At 47.5% G+C, this 13233-nt stretch overlaps 1 protein-coding gene across 1 annotated transcript in view; it reads left to right on the top strand.

The window, feature by feature from the left end:
- The window catches only part of GALNT9 (polypeptide N-acetylgalactosaminyltransferase 9), a 119495-nt gene that overhangs the window by 19597 nt on the left and 86665 nt on the right, over nucleotides 1–13233 (top strand). The gene's annotated exons all lie outside the window — the stretch shown is intronic.

The raw sequence follows: 13233 nt of genomic DNA, 5'->3' as shown, positions 1-13233 counted from the left end.
TTTTTTTTCCAAAATATGAATGAGATGCTAATATTTAGAGATACGAATATGTACTGCTGCCTTCTCTCGGAAGTCTAGAAGATCTAGTGTTTTTGGACCCATTAGATCTGGAGCAGTGGCCATTGTGCGTGGGGCGTGTGCACCCATTCACCCCATCCCCACCACTCCCTTTGGCCCCCTGACACATGCCAAGTGACAGTCCTATTTATCATTGACAGCCATTGTCACTTTTCTCAGGGCACAAGAGAAAGCGTCTGGGAAACGGGATCCAAACTCCTCCTAGCCGCTCCCCCCTCCCCAACCCCCCACCCCCACTATCCTGCCTCCAGCCCCAAGTCAGTCCCCCTCCCCCGACATGGCATGAATAGCATCTCACACCCATGCTCTGATAGAGCTGTCTCCTCCTCCCCATGGTGTCTTCCAAATTATCTCTTCTAATTAGAAAACTGCGTTCCCTCAGGTCACGGGAAAGGAACTTCCAATGATTATTCCATAAAAGTAGAATTGCTGTGGGCCTTCAGCAGCCTTTCACATCCGTGTGCGATCTCTGCCAATTACAGCCATGATGATGAATTTGAGAGGGGAGGGCCCTCTGGTCACCCCAATCCTCAAACGGAAGCCACTTTTCCTCTCGAAAGTCCAATCTCTACCTCAGAAACCAAATGCGTTTCACTGAAAGTGTCACCTTGGGCTCTGGACAAGAGCACCGGAGCAGAGAGAGTTCTGGACACACACTCCATCTGCAGGGGTGTGGTGGGACTTTGGATTTGAAAAGGGCCCATGAGTTGTGCCTGCCCTCTTGGAGCCCAACCTTGACCACTTGCTTCCTTTAGCCCGGGACCCAACTCCGTTCCCTGCACCTGAGCTCCCAGTGATCTGGGCTCCTAGGAGAGCCACCCACCCACCAGGCCTCTGTGTTGGGGCCTCAGGCACCTGTTCTGCCTTGGTGAGTCCAGCTCCTGTCTACCTGGACTGAGCTGGAGCATACCTGAGCAGGTTACCCACCTGGGCTAGAGCACAACTGAGTGGGCCACCTCCCTTTGTGTAGACAAAGATGGCCAGCACCCTGCACAGCTCTTGACATTTGAGATACATCATATATTTTTGATGGACAGATGAAGAAATAAATGGTACAATCACAAGATGAGATTTTATGTTTGCAGCCATATAAAGTTACACTAATGTAGAATTTTTAGTGACATAAGAAAATGCTTAAGATGTAGCGATAAGAACAGAACATGGACTTATATATACATCACATGTATTTATTAAACTTGTTTGAAACTATTATATGTAAACTTATAAAAATAATATAGGGCACTAAAATATTGATATTGGTTTTCCTGGTGGAGTGACATCCTGGGTGATTCTGTGTGTATATGTTTTCAGAATTTTCCACAATAAGTATTTATGACTTTTTCAATCAGAAGAAATGCACTTTCTAATTAGAAACATAAAAACAGATACTGCTGACCACAGTATAAAGCACATCTAACCCTTTTGGAAAGTAATTTGGCACCAAGATCCACAAAAATATTTTACCCTTGACCCAGTGGTTCAATTTCTGAAATAAGAACATGATCCTAAATATGTAAAATAAGTAAATGTATAAGCATAGAGGAACTGTTAAGTAAATGTTTAAATATCATGGTGGTTTAAAAGATGGCTGTTAATTATAATTATTATCGACTCACATAAAACAGTGTGGGAGACACTGACAGTAACTTTATTCTTTTTCATCTTTATTTATTCATGGGGTCTTAGTTGCATTAACACGAGACCTTTCATGGTGGTACACAGACTCTTCAGTTGTAACACAAGTGCTCCAGAGCTCTCAGGCTTCAGTAATTGCAGCATGTGGGCTTTGTTGCTCCAAGGCAACTAAGTTGCCTTGCGGAATCTTAGTTCCTGGGCCAGGGATCGAACCTACATCCCCTGCATCAGCAGACCGATTCTTAACCAGTGGACCAACAGGCAAGTCCTGACAGTAACTTGAAGTGGCAGCAAAAGCAGGATGCAGCTTTGCCGCTTGTGCTCCCCTGACTTTTGTGCTCCCCGGGCCCCTCTGCAAGGGCGGTGCAGAAGCCGGGAGCCAGCGGGTGTCTGGGAAGCCTTGTTCATCCTGGCCTTCCCGCTGAGCTGGAGAAGCTTCCTGAACTCCAGCTGGCAGCTCATTTTCTGAGTAAGATGTGATGCCCCACTGGGCATGCAGAGAGCTTCTGCGGATCCCCTGACCAGGCTTGTGTTCAATCTAGATGCTGTGACACGGCCGCACTGGTTATCCACCGTCACTTAGTTGGTCCTCAAGCTGTGCTAACTGTGAGTGTTCCCACCACCATCCTTACCTCTAACCCCAGCTGAGAGGGGAAAGAGCTGGTATCCGCCCCATGGAGGGAGCCCTTTACCTTCCTGGAGGGGAATTATGCAGCCAGGAGCACTATGGAGCAGCAGGTGCCCTTGAAGCCTTCTGTCACTCATCTGCAGTGAGGGCCTGGTGTTCACCTACACACTGGTCACCAGCCTGGGCCAAGGCACAGCCAGAGGCCTTCCACTAGTACACTGTCATGAGGGTGAATCCTTCCTGCCCAGGATGTAGTGTAGCCCCTTCTTTCTTGAGACTGTAGTAATAGTTGTTCAGCCACTCAGTTGGGTCCGACTCTTTGAGACCCCATGGCCTGCAGCACACCAGGCTTCCCTGTCCTTCACCATCTCCCTGAGTGTGCTCAATTTCATGTCTATTGAGTCGGTGATGCTACCCACCCATCTTGTCCTCTGTTGCTCCCTTCTCCTCCTGCTTTCAATCTTCCCCAGGATCAGAGTCTTTTCTAATGAGTTGGCTCTTTGCATCAGATGGCCAAAGTATTGGAGCTTCAGCTTCAACATCAGTCCTTCCGATGAACATTCAGGGTTGATTTCCTTTAGGATTGACCGGTTTGATCTCCTTGCAGTCCAAGGGACTCTCAAGAGTTTTCTCTAACAGTACAGTTCAAAAGCATCAATTCTTTGACACTCAGCCTTCTTTATGGTCCAACTCTCACATCTATACATGACTACTGGAAAAACCATAGCTTTGACTATATGGACCTTTGTCGGCAAAGTAATGTCTCTACTTTTTAATACGCTGTCTAGGTTTGTCATAGCTTTTCGTCCAAGGAGCAAGTGTCTTTTATTCTCATGGCTTCAGTCACCATCCGCAGTGATTTTGGAATAGTAATAATTGTAATTAAAATGTCCCTGGTGTCAAAATGAAAAACGGATGATCTTTATGAGTCCTCTCTAAGATGCTTCTTTGAGATTCTCAGAAGTTTAGAGCATGTGGCTAAGAGGCTGGGTGGCCAGGGAGAGCCTCGGGGCTCTCTGTGAAGTGGGCAGAATGAAAGCACTCGGCACAGAAAGGCCCTTGGGGGTAAAGGAGACAGATGTAGGCTGCACCTGTCATGGCTTGGCCACTGCAGTGACCTCCAGTCCCAAAAATGCAGAGAGGATGCTGGCTTTTGTTTGTCTCCTTTGTCGGATTGTCTGAAAAGTTGTCCAACAGAAGTTTCAAAGGCTGAGCTAATGAATGCAAATTTCCCATTGTTCTCAAAATCACATCTATTCAAGGATGAAATGAGAAGCTTGGGTCACCCTTCCCTGGAGGAGGAAATGGAGGATTTCAAAACAGGAAAAACCACCCTTCCGCTCTTGTTGAGGAAGCCCAGCGCCTCTGAATCTGCACCTGCATGGGCACGCATCAGCCGGACGACAGGCTGAGCGCCTGTGGGATGTGACTGTTGCTCCACCCTGGCACGCCCAGTTCTCGGGATCCGTGTCCCCGCGGGTGGGGTGAGGTTGCATCTGTGTGTAGGTTTTCTGGTGCCACTCTGACAAGATGCCACAGACCTGATGGCCAAAGCAGCAGACGTTGCCCTCTCAAGGTCCAGGAGGTCAGATACCTGAAACCAAGGTGTCAGCAGGGCTGAGATCCTTCTGAGCCTCCAGGGACAGATCTGTTGCAGAAAGGGGGATCCCTCCCATGGCCTGAGAGTGGGCTCCTGACTAACACTCGGATATGAATTGTCCAAGGAGACACATGTGCTGGCAAAGCAAGAGACTTTATTGGGAAGGGGTGCCTGGGCAGAGAGCAGGAGGGTCAGGGAACCCAAGAGGACTGTTCTGCCCCGTGGCTCCCAATCTCAGGTTTTGTGGTGATGGGATTAGTTTCCAGGTTGTCTTTGGCCAATTATTCTGACTTAGGGTCTTTCCTGGTGATGCACGCGTCACTCAGCCAAGATAGATGCCAGTGAGAAGGATCCTGGGAGGTGGTAGGACATGCGCTGTCACCTTTTGACCCTTCCTGAACTCTTCTGGTTCAGTACAGTTCAGTTCAGTTCAGTTCATTCGCTCAGTCGTATCCGACTATTTGCAACCCCATGGACTGCAGCATGCCAGGCTTCCCTGTCCTTCACCATCTCCCAGAGCTTGCTCGAACTCATGTCCGTCGAGTTGGTGATGCTATCCAACCATCTCATCCTCTGTCATCCCCTTCTCCTCCTGCCTTCAATCTTTCCCTGCATCAGGGTCTTTTCCAATGAGTCATTCCTGGTTGGTGGTGGCTTATTAGTTCCATGTTCCTTACCAGGACCTCCTGTCGTAAAATAACTCACGCAAATGGTTACTGTGATGCCTGGCCAGCATGGGCGGTTTCGGTCAGTGTTTCCCCTAAAAGATCCTTCCTCCCTCTTTCAACTCCTGGCGGCGCCAGCTGTCCTGGGCTCATGGCCACATCACTGCTGTCACCACTTCTGCTCGCCATTGTCTGTGTGTGTGTCCCAAATTCCATCTTATATAAGGTCCTAGTCACTGGGGCCCCATTCAGGATGACCTCATCGTAACTGCATCTGCAAAGACCCTCTATCCAAATAAGTTCGCACCTACGGGTCAGCAGGGTCAGGACCTTGGCATGTCTTTGGCGGGAGGGGGAGGGGGGCATGTTTCAACCCACAACCGTCTGCAGAATCTGGTCTTTTGCTTTTTCAGGGGCCCTCAAACCAAGGACAATTAATTGGAACAGGAGCCCCCCAGAAGCAGGGTGGGAAGGAGGGGACCTGGCTGTCCCCCAACACCCACCCTTACCCCCTGTGCCGGTGTTTTGGTGGACCTGGAAGTTGGCAGATCTGAGGAGGAAAACCCACTGCAGGTGTGACTCCAGAAGGCCTTGGCAGGCCCTCCCTGACCATAGGTTCAGGGAAATGTGGGCCTCAGATCCCACAGTAACGGCTGAGCCATCTTTAATCTTTACAATTTCCCTCTCTCTCCATTTGCCCTCATTTCCTGGGGGATCAATCAATCCTGCCTCTGTAGAAGGAATTCTTTGTGAGAAAAGATGTGAGTCAATGCTGGGATGTGAGAAAAGAGGGGAGATGAGAGCTCCGGGAACCCTGCAGGGAAGCACCGATGTGCGTGACTTTCCTTCAAAGTGAAATCAGATCCATGGGTTTTCAATCAGGGGAGCTGTGACAGATGTCTCCTGCTCCAGAGAACTGTGATGAGGACTATCAGAGATCCAAGGTTGGCGGGGCTTGCCTCCCTGAGCGGGTGCAGGGGTGCTCTGGAGGGCCAGCCTCTCAGAGCCCCTGCTGCCTCCCCTGGGTCAGCCATCAGCAGAGCAAGAGGGGCCAGGACGAGGCCCAGAAGTTACCCACCCAGGACGCTGGCCTGGCTCTCAGCACCTCTAGAGCCCAGAAGCAGTGTCTGTACATTATTCCTGTCTGCAGTGTATCATGTACCCTTGAAAAGGTGAAAGGCCATGAGCCCCTGTTCCACACACGGCAGAGGTCCTCCACGTGGGATCCCCAGCCAGTATCAGCATCCCTTGGGGCCTTCTCAGAGATGCCAGCTCTCTGGCCCACCTGGACCTGCAGAATCAGATACTTTGAGTGGGTCCCTGCAGCCTGTGTCCTCCAGGGGGCGCTGCTCTAGATTGATAACTGCTATTCTAAGGGCTGCTGTTCCTCCCTCCTCCAGGGCTCAGTCTCAGGGGTGTGCACCCATGGAGCTGGCTTGCTGGTTCGCTGCCCACCCTAGCTGCCAGGCTCAGTCACTCCTTCTCCTTTCAGTCTACCAGCTCACGTTCCCTCCAGGCTCCATGGCTGTTGGGGGATGAGCAAAGAAGAACGCAAGCAAGGCTCCTGGGGCTCTGGTTCCAACCTTGACCATGTCCAGCTGGTCCCATCAGCATGTCCACAGTAAAGGCTAAATTATTGTCAACTAGAAAAAAATGCACAACATGAGAGTTTCGAATTAAGTTTTATTTGGGGACAAAATGGGGATTGCAGCCTGGGAGACAGCGCCTCTGATAGCTGTGAGAAAACTGTTTCAAAGGTAGGGGAGAAGAAAAGGCAGAGGAACCAGAGATCAAATTGTCAACATCCTCTGGATCATCAAAAAAGCAAAGCTCCTAAAATGTCTCCCTCCACAGGTGTGCCTTGTTCTTCTCGTGAAATCCTTCAGGATTTAGTGTCTTTAGTATTGTTCCTATTCTCTGTAAAAAAAAAAAAAAAGCAAAAGAGTTCCAGAAAAACATCTATTTCTGCTTTATTGACTATGCCAAAGCCTTTGACTGTGTGGATCACAATAAACTGTGGAAAATTCTGAAAGAGATGGGAATACTAGACCACCTGACCTGCCTCTTGAGAAACCTATATGCAGATCAGGAAGCAACAGTTAGAACTGGACATGGAACAACAGACTGGTTCCAAATAGGAAAAGGAGTATGTCAAGGCTGTATATTGTCATCCTGCTTATTTAACTTATATGCAGAGTACATCATGAGAAACACTGGGCTGGATGAAGCACAAGCTGGAATCAAGATAGCCGGGAGAAATATCAATAACCTCTGATATGCAGATGACACCACCCTTATGGCAGAAAGTGAAGAACTAAAGAGCCTCTTGATGAAAGTGAAAGAGGAGAGTGAAAAAGTTGGCTTAAAGCTCAACATTCAGAAAACTAAGATTATGGCATCTGGTCCCATCACTTCATGTCAAATAGATGGGGAAACAGTGGAAACACTGGCTGACTTTATTTTTTTGGGGCTCCAAAACCACTGCAGATGGTGATTGCAGCCATGAAATTAAAAGACGCTTACTCCTTGGAAGGAAAGTTATGACCAACCTAGACAGCATATTAAAAAGCAGAGACATTACTTTGTCAACAAAGGTTTGTCTAGTCAAGGCTATGGTTTTTCCAGTAGTCATGTATAGATGTGTAAGTTGGACTATAAAGAAAGCTGAGTGCTGAAGAATTGATGCTTCTGAACTGTGGTGTTGGAGAAGACTCTTGAGAGTCCCTTGGTCTGCAAGGAGATCCAACCAGTCCATCCTAAGGGAGATCAGTCCTGGGTATTCATTGGAGGGACTGATGTTGAAGCTGAAACTCCAATACTCTGGCCACCTGATGCAAAGAACTGACTCATTGGAAAAGACCCTGATGCTGGGAGGGATTGGGGGCAGGAGGAGAAGGGGATGGCAGAGGATGAGATGGTTGGATGGCATCACTGACTCAATGGACAAAAGTTTGGGTAAACTCTGGGGGTTGGTTATGGACAGGGAAGCCTGCATGTTGTGGTTCATGGGGTCGCAAAGAGTTGGACACAACTGAGCAACTGAACTGAAACTGAAACATATATATGATTTTGGTGAAGGGGGAATACATGCTACCAAACACATATTTTTCCAGAAAGTTTCTACTGGTCTCATGAAGCTTCTTTCTGGTCATGAGAAACAGTCGTCACCATGAAGGATCTTAATACTTTTCTAGATATGAGGAGATACAAGAATTTGGCTCATAAAATCAGCTCCTGAGAATGTCTAAGTATCTGAAGACCTGTCCTCCCAGTTCTCCCCTCACTCAAGCACAGAGTGCCTCATCTCTGCTCTGCACCCTGAACTCCTTTCAGGGGTGTTGAAGGTCAGCAGCTGCAGCAGCACATGACTCAGTCCTTGTAGAGGTAGCTGGCAAGTGCCCATGGCAAGTGCCAACTTGTAGCTGACAATATTGAAGGGCAGCCCTGCCCTGATATTCACAGATCCTGCATTTGTGAACCCACTTGCTCAGTAAACTTTATTTATAACCCTCAAATCAACACGCATGGTGCTTTTGTGGTTATTTGTGGATGTGGGCACCTTGCAGATGGCTGATTCAGGGAGTAAAGACATGGAGAGTTTTCTGAGAGAGGGGACCCTCACAGCAGGGATTTCCTTGAATCCTGCACCCCAGGCACCTTGGTCTAGTCCCAGCCCTGCTGTGAGGAGAATCTGTGGGAGGAACCTGGACCCCATTCCGTAGGCAGGGGTTCGGAAGCTCTGGAGAGGCAGCAGCACATAGCAGCGAAGCACCTTCCTATGGTGCCATGTTGCCTGCCTGCAGATGCAGGTTCTGGTGCTTGCAAACTGTGTGACCTTGAGCAGGTCACTTGACCTCTCTGTGCCTCAGTTAACTCATCTGCAAAATGGGGTGAATTATAGCCCTACCTCACAGGGGTGTTGTGGGAAGTGAATGTGCTCGTATCTAAAAGACACATGCTACCTGACTGTTACTGTTATCGTCTTTATGTTTGTTGTTGTTTAGTCACTAAACCATGTCTGACTCTTTTGCAGCTCCATGAACTGTAGCCCACCAGCCTCTTCTGTCTATGGGATTTACCAAACAAGAATATTGGACAAGTGTGTGTTAGTTGCTCAATCGTGTCCGACTCTTTGCAACCCCATGGACTGTAGCTCACTAGGCTCCTCTGTCCATGGGATTCTCCAGGCAAGTTACTGGAGTGGTTGCCATTCCCTCCTCCAGGGGATCCTCCCAACCCAGAGATCAAACTTGGGTGTTTTGCATTGCAGGCAGATACTTTACCAGGGAAGCCCAAGAATATTGGAACAGGTTGCCATTTCCTTCTACTTTCACCCTATAATGCTGTACAGAAAGCCAAGATGCAGGGACTTCCCTGGAGGGCCAGTGGTTAAGAATCCACCTTCCACTGCCGGGGACGTGGGTTCAATCTCTGATGGAGGAACTAACATCCCACGTGCCTTGTGGCAACTAAGCCCCCGCACCATGACTAGAGAGAAGCCCTCTAGATGAAATGAAAGATCCCATGTGCCACAACGAAGACCTGACACAGCCAAATAAACAAATATTTTAAAAAAAAATAAAGTCAAGATGCAAACCAAAAAAAAAAGATGCAAACCAAAATATGCATACTTGGGGGAAATTAACAGAATGTCAGAAAAAGCCATCAATACTGTCTTGACATTTGAAAAATCTTCACTAGGTGCATGGGTGCAGTTACTGATAGAATTCCACTTTGGTCCTCATGGACTCACATTGCCTGGCTCCACAGAGAATAGTATTTACATCATCACCATGTGGCAAATGTGGCCTCCTCTCTCATTTTAGAATCAATGCATGGACCAATCTGCGGAAATCTCGATTGTAATTACAGAGCAAAATGTAGATGTTACAAACGGTCTTTAAAAAAAAAAAAAAAACGTATTTATTTGGCTGCACTGGGCCTTGGTTGCTGCATGGGGGATCTAGTTCCCTGACCAGGGACCAAACCCAGGCCCCCTGCATTGGAAGTGCAGAGTCTTAGCCACTGGACCACCAGGGAAGCCCTCAAATGATCTTTGACACCATCAAAGTGATGGCAAAGCTAAATGGAAGATGCAGAGAGAAGTATGTTAAGGTCTTTTCTGTTTTTTGCAGTTCAACATTTTATGTTTTTATTTTTATTGTGGTCAGAACATTGAACATGAGATCTGCCTTCTTAACACATTAAAAAAAATGTTTCTAACTGGAGTGTGGTTGAATACAAAGCTTTGTTGGTTTCAGGTGTACAGCCAAGTGAATCGTTAACACATTTTTAAGTGCGCAAGGCAGTATTGCTAACTAGGCACAGTGTTCCGCAGTAGACCTCCAAGTTGGTTCAGATATATATGTATCCCTGAAACAAATACATATACACCGAAACTTTATATCATTGAACAGCAACCCTGGGAGTATGCTAATTTCTCATCTAACCTGGTAGGGAGTCCATAGACAGCAGCTAAAGTGGATATTTCCTGAAATAGACCCTTAAGTGTTCCTTTTAAGGTCACAAAAGTAACCATGAGAATAACTAAAAATAATAACATAGCTAGGAAAAATTAAGGGAGGGAGGAAGAGGGACAAGGATGTAGGCGGTAGGACTAAATCCTCATCTTTCATGCCAGGAAGGCAAGGGAAATTGTCTCAGGCTGACAGAGCAAGAACTAGCCCCATAAAATTATTATGTGTGCCGGCAGTGGACAAAAGGAGAAAGCCTAAAACCGCAAGAAAATTATTTCCCTTGAAGAGAGGGAGACAGCGCAGGAAATGTTAAGTCCGTGTTTTATAACTTTCTGGATGGTTTGAATTTTCCAGTGCGTGCTTTCTGCTTTTGCAAACGGAAACTGGTGTGAAGGAGTCTGGTTGCCGCTGTCAGGGCCTGACTACAGCGGGTCAGGGTCAGTGGGCCCAGGCCCCCTCCCCGGCCCCCCTACACACAGTCTCTGGCCCCCATGAGCCGTGAGACTTTCTCTTTAGGTCTGGAAGTACATGTGCCCATGGGAGACATCTATTTACAGACCTTTCAAAGAAAATTGCAAGTACAGTACAGACGTTTAAAAACAGCATGATTATATATATTTTGCAGTATTAAAATAACTGGAAGTGATTTGCGTCATGTGATTTTTCAATTTTACATCCAACAAGTATCCTTCAGTTCAGCATAGATACCAATGCTACATTTGTCATTTAAAATGGAATATTCTGGATCATGGGAGGTCCCTGGAGCCTGTGGCCATGGCTCTGGTGAGCACAGGAGCCCCTTGTGTGTATGGAGGAGGGAGGTCAGCCCCCCACATTCCTGCCCTCACTGGGAAGTGTTAAAAGATAAACTGAGGCAGATTACAAATCTTAAGATTAACCCATGGCAGATGCATGGTGATGTATGGCAAATCCAATACAATATTATAAAGTAAAAAAATAATAATAATATTAAAAATGCAAAGCAATAAAAAAAAACAAATCTTAAGATTATATTTGGGCTGGGGAATTCCCTGTTGGTCCAGTGGTTAGGGCTCCATGCTTCCACTGCAAAGGGTGCCAGTTTGGTCCCTGGTTGGGGAACTAAGATCCTGAATGCCACTGGACCAAAAAAAAGAAAAAAAGATCATGTTTGGACAAAAATTGACTGGAATGGGACAACCTCCAACAGGAAGTGGTAGAGCACCCCACCCCCAGGAGCTGGAGAAAGTATAGAGAAAAACTGTAGAAACAAAGGAGGTTGTTGATTGGTAGGGCTTAAAGCCCAGCTTTGTGTAGTTAGCTGTGATTGGCTGTGTGTGATTGGGATCTCCATTTCCTAACCTTGAGGTATTCACAGGCTTAGGTTTGGGTTTACTTGCATAGGTATCATGCATTAGACGCCCCCAGCCAAGTGGACTTCTTGCTTAATTAATTTAAAACCTTAAGGAGGGAGTGGGTATCACAAGGGAAGAGCCTGATATCCAATGTGGAGCAGCATGTGACATCAGTGTTAGATATTTCTCAGGTTGGCACTTCTAGTGGCCTGAACTAAGACCAGAAACTTCTCTGTGAAAGCTAATAAATGCATTTCCAGGATGGGAGTTCACTTCAACCCTTTCTGTCTTAAGCTTCTGCTCCCTGGACCTCACTCTCAAAGCCAAGATGCCCCACAGTCGTCCATCCCAGAGAGAGCAAGGTGTGTGATCCTTGCCTGGTGGGCACTGCTCTGGTCCCTGATTCCCCCTGGGATGATGTCTCCTCTCCTGGCACAAGTGACCAAATAGAACATTCCAGAAGACTGCTCCCCTGACTTGTCCTTCTCAGGCACTCACAGGTCCTTGGCTCCTGTAAGCAGAGGAGACCCTTGGGCATGTGGAAGACGGAGGTCAGCCCTCTCCCAATCCCTGCCCTGGTCACCCCGGGAGGGTTCCTTTTCAGCAAGTGCCACCCTCGTCCTGGAGGTCCCCTGGTGTCACCAGAGAGTAGCTTCATCTGTTCTTGAACTTTTGTAATTTCAACTTTTAAAAAATGCACAGCAAGAGAGTTGCAAGTTAGGTTTTTATTTGAAGCAGAATGAGGACTGCGACCCAGATAGAGCACCTCAGATACTTCTGAGAAACTGCTCCAAGGAAGTAGTGGGGAAAGACAGTATATATGTGATTTTGGTGAAGGGGGAGTACAGGCAATCAAGCACTTATTTTTTTTTGTAGGAAGTTTCTGCTTATCTCATGAAGTTTCTGCTAGTCCCAAGAAACAGTCGCCACCATGAAGGATTTTAGTGCTTTTCTAGATATGAGGAGATATAAGAGTTGGGCTCATAAGATCAGCTCCTGAGAATATCTATCTGAAGACCTGTCCTGCTGGTTTTCCCAGAGCCCAGAGTGTTGAGGTGGTCTAAACACAGATTGGAAAAGAAATTCCAGACACAGAGCATTTCAGAAGGGAGTGAGTTTATTAAGAATAAAGAGCAGTGGGCACTGTGAGTATAGTGGGCCAACCTCCTGACAGACCTGGGAGAGTCGACAGCTTTCATGAGTTAATAGCCAAATTTTATAGCCTCAAGACAAAGAAAATGCCTGCTGGAAGGTTGGCATCAGGTGATTGGCTAGGGTGCTGTAGGATGGGTAACAGGATGGGCACTTTTGCCTAACTTGGAGTCAGGAAGCCTGCTGGTGGTGATCAGAGGGGCTTTTGGCAAATTACAAAGGGGGTTCAGGCAGTTCCAGAGAGGACCTTGTTTCTGGGCTTTGCTTATATGGTCTTGGGACAGGACTCAACAGAATGCCTTGTTTCTGCTCTCCACCCTGAGCTCCTTCAGAGGGTGTGGAAGGTTGGCAGCCACAGCAGCACATGACTTAATCCTTGTAGAGGTAGATGGCAAGTGCCTGTGGCAAGTGCCAATCTGTTCAGTTCAGTTCAGTCGCTCAGTCGTGTCCGACTCTTTGCGACCCCATGAATTGCAGCACACCAGGCCTCCCTGTCCATCACCAACTCCCAGAGTTCACCCAAACCCACATCCATCAAGTCAGTGATGCCATCCAGCCATCTCATCCTCTGTCGTCCCCTTCTCCTCCTGCCCCCAATCCCTCCCAGCATCAGAGTCTTTTCCAATGAGTCAACTCTTTGCATGAGGTGGCCAAAGTACTGGAG

This window comes from Bos mutus, chromosome 17, assembly GCF_027580195.1.
Source record: "Bos mutus isolate GX-2022 chromosome 17, NWIPB_WYAK_1.1, whole genome shotgun sequence".
Lineage (NCBI taxonomy): Eukaryota > Metazoa > Chordata > Mammalia > Artiodactyla > Bovidae > Bos > Bos mutus.
The sequence above is the reverse complement of the archived record's forward strand: the minus strand, read 5'-3'. Positions and strand labels throughout refer to the sequence as shown.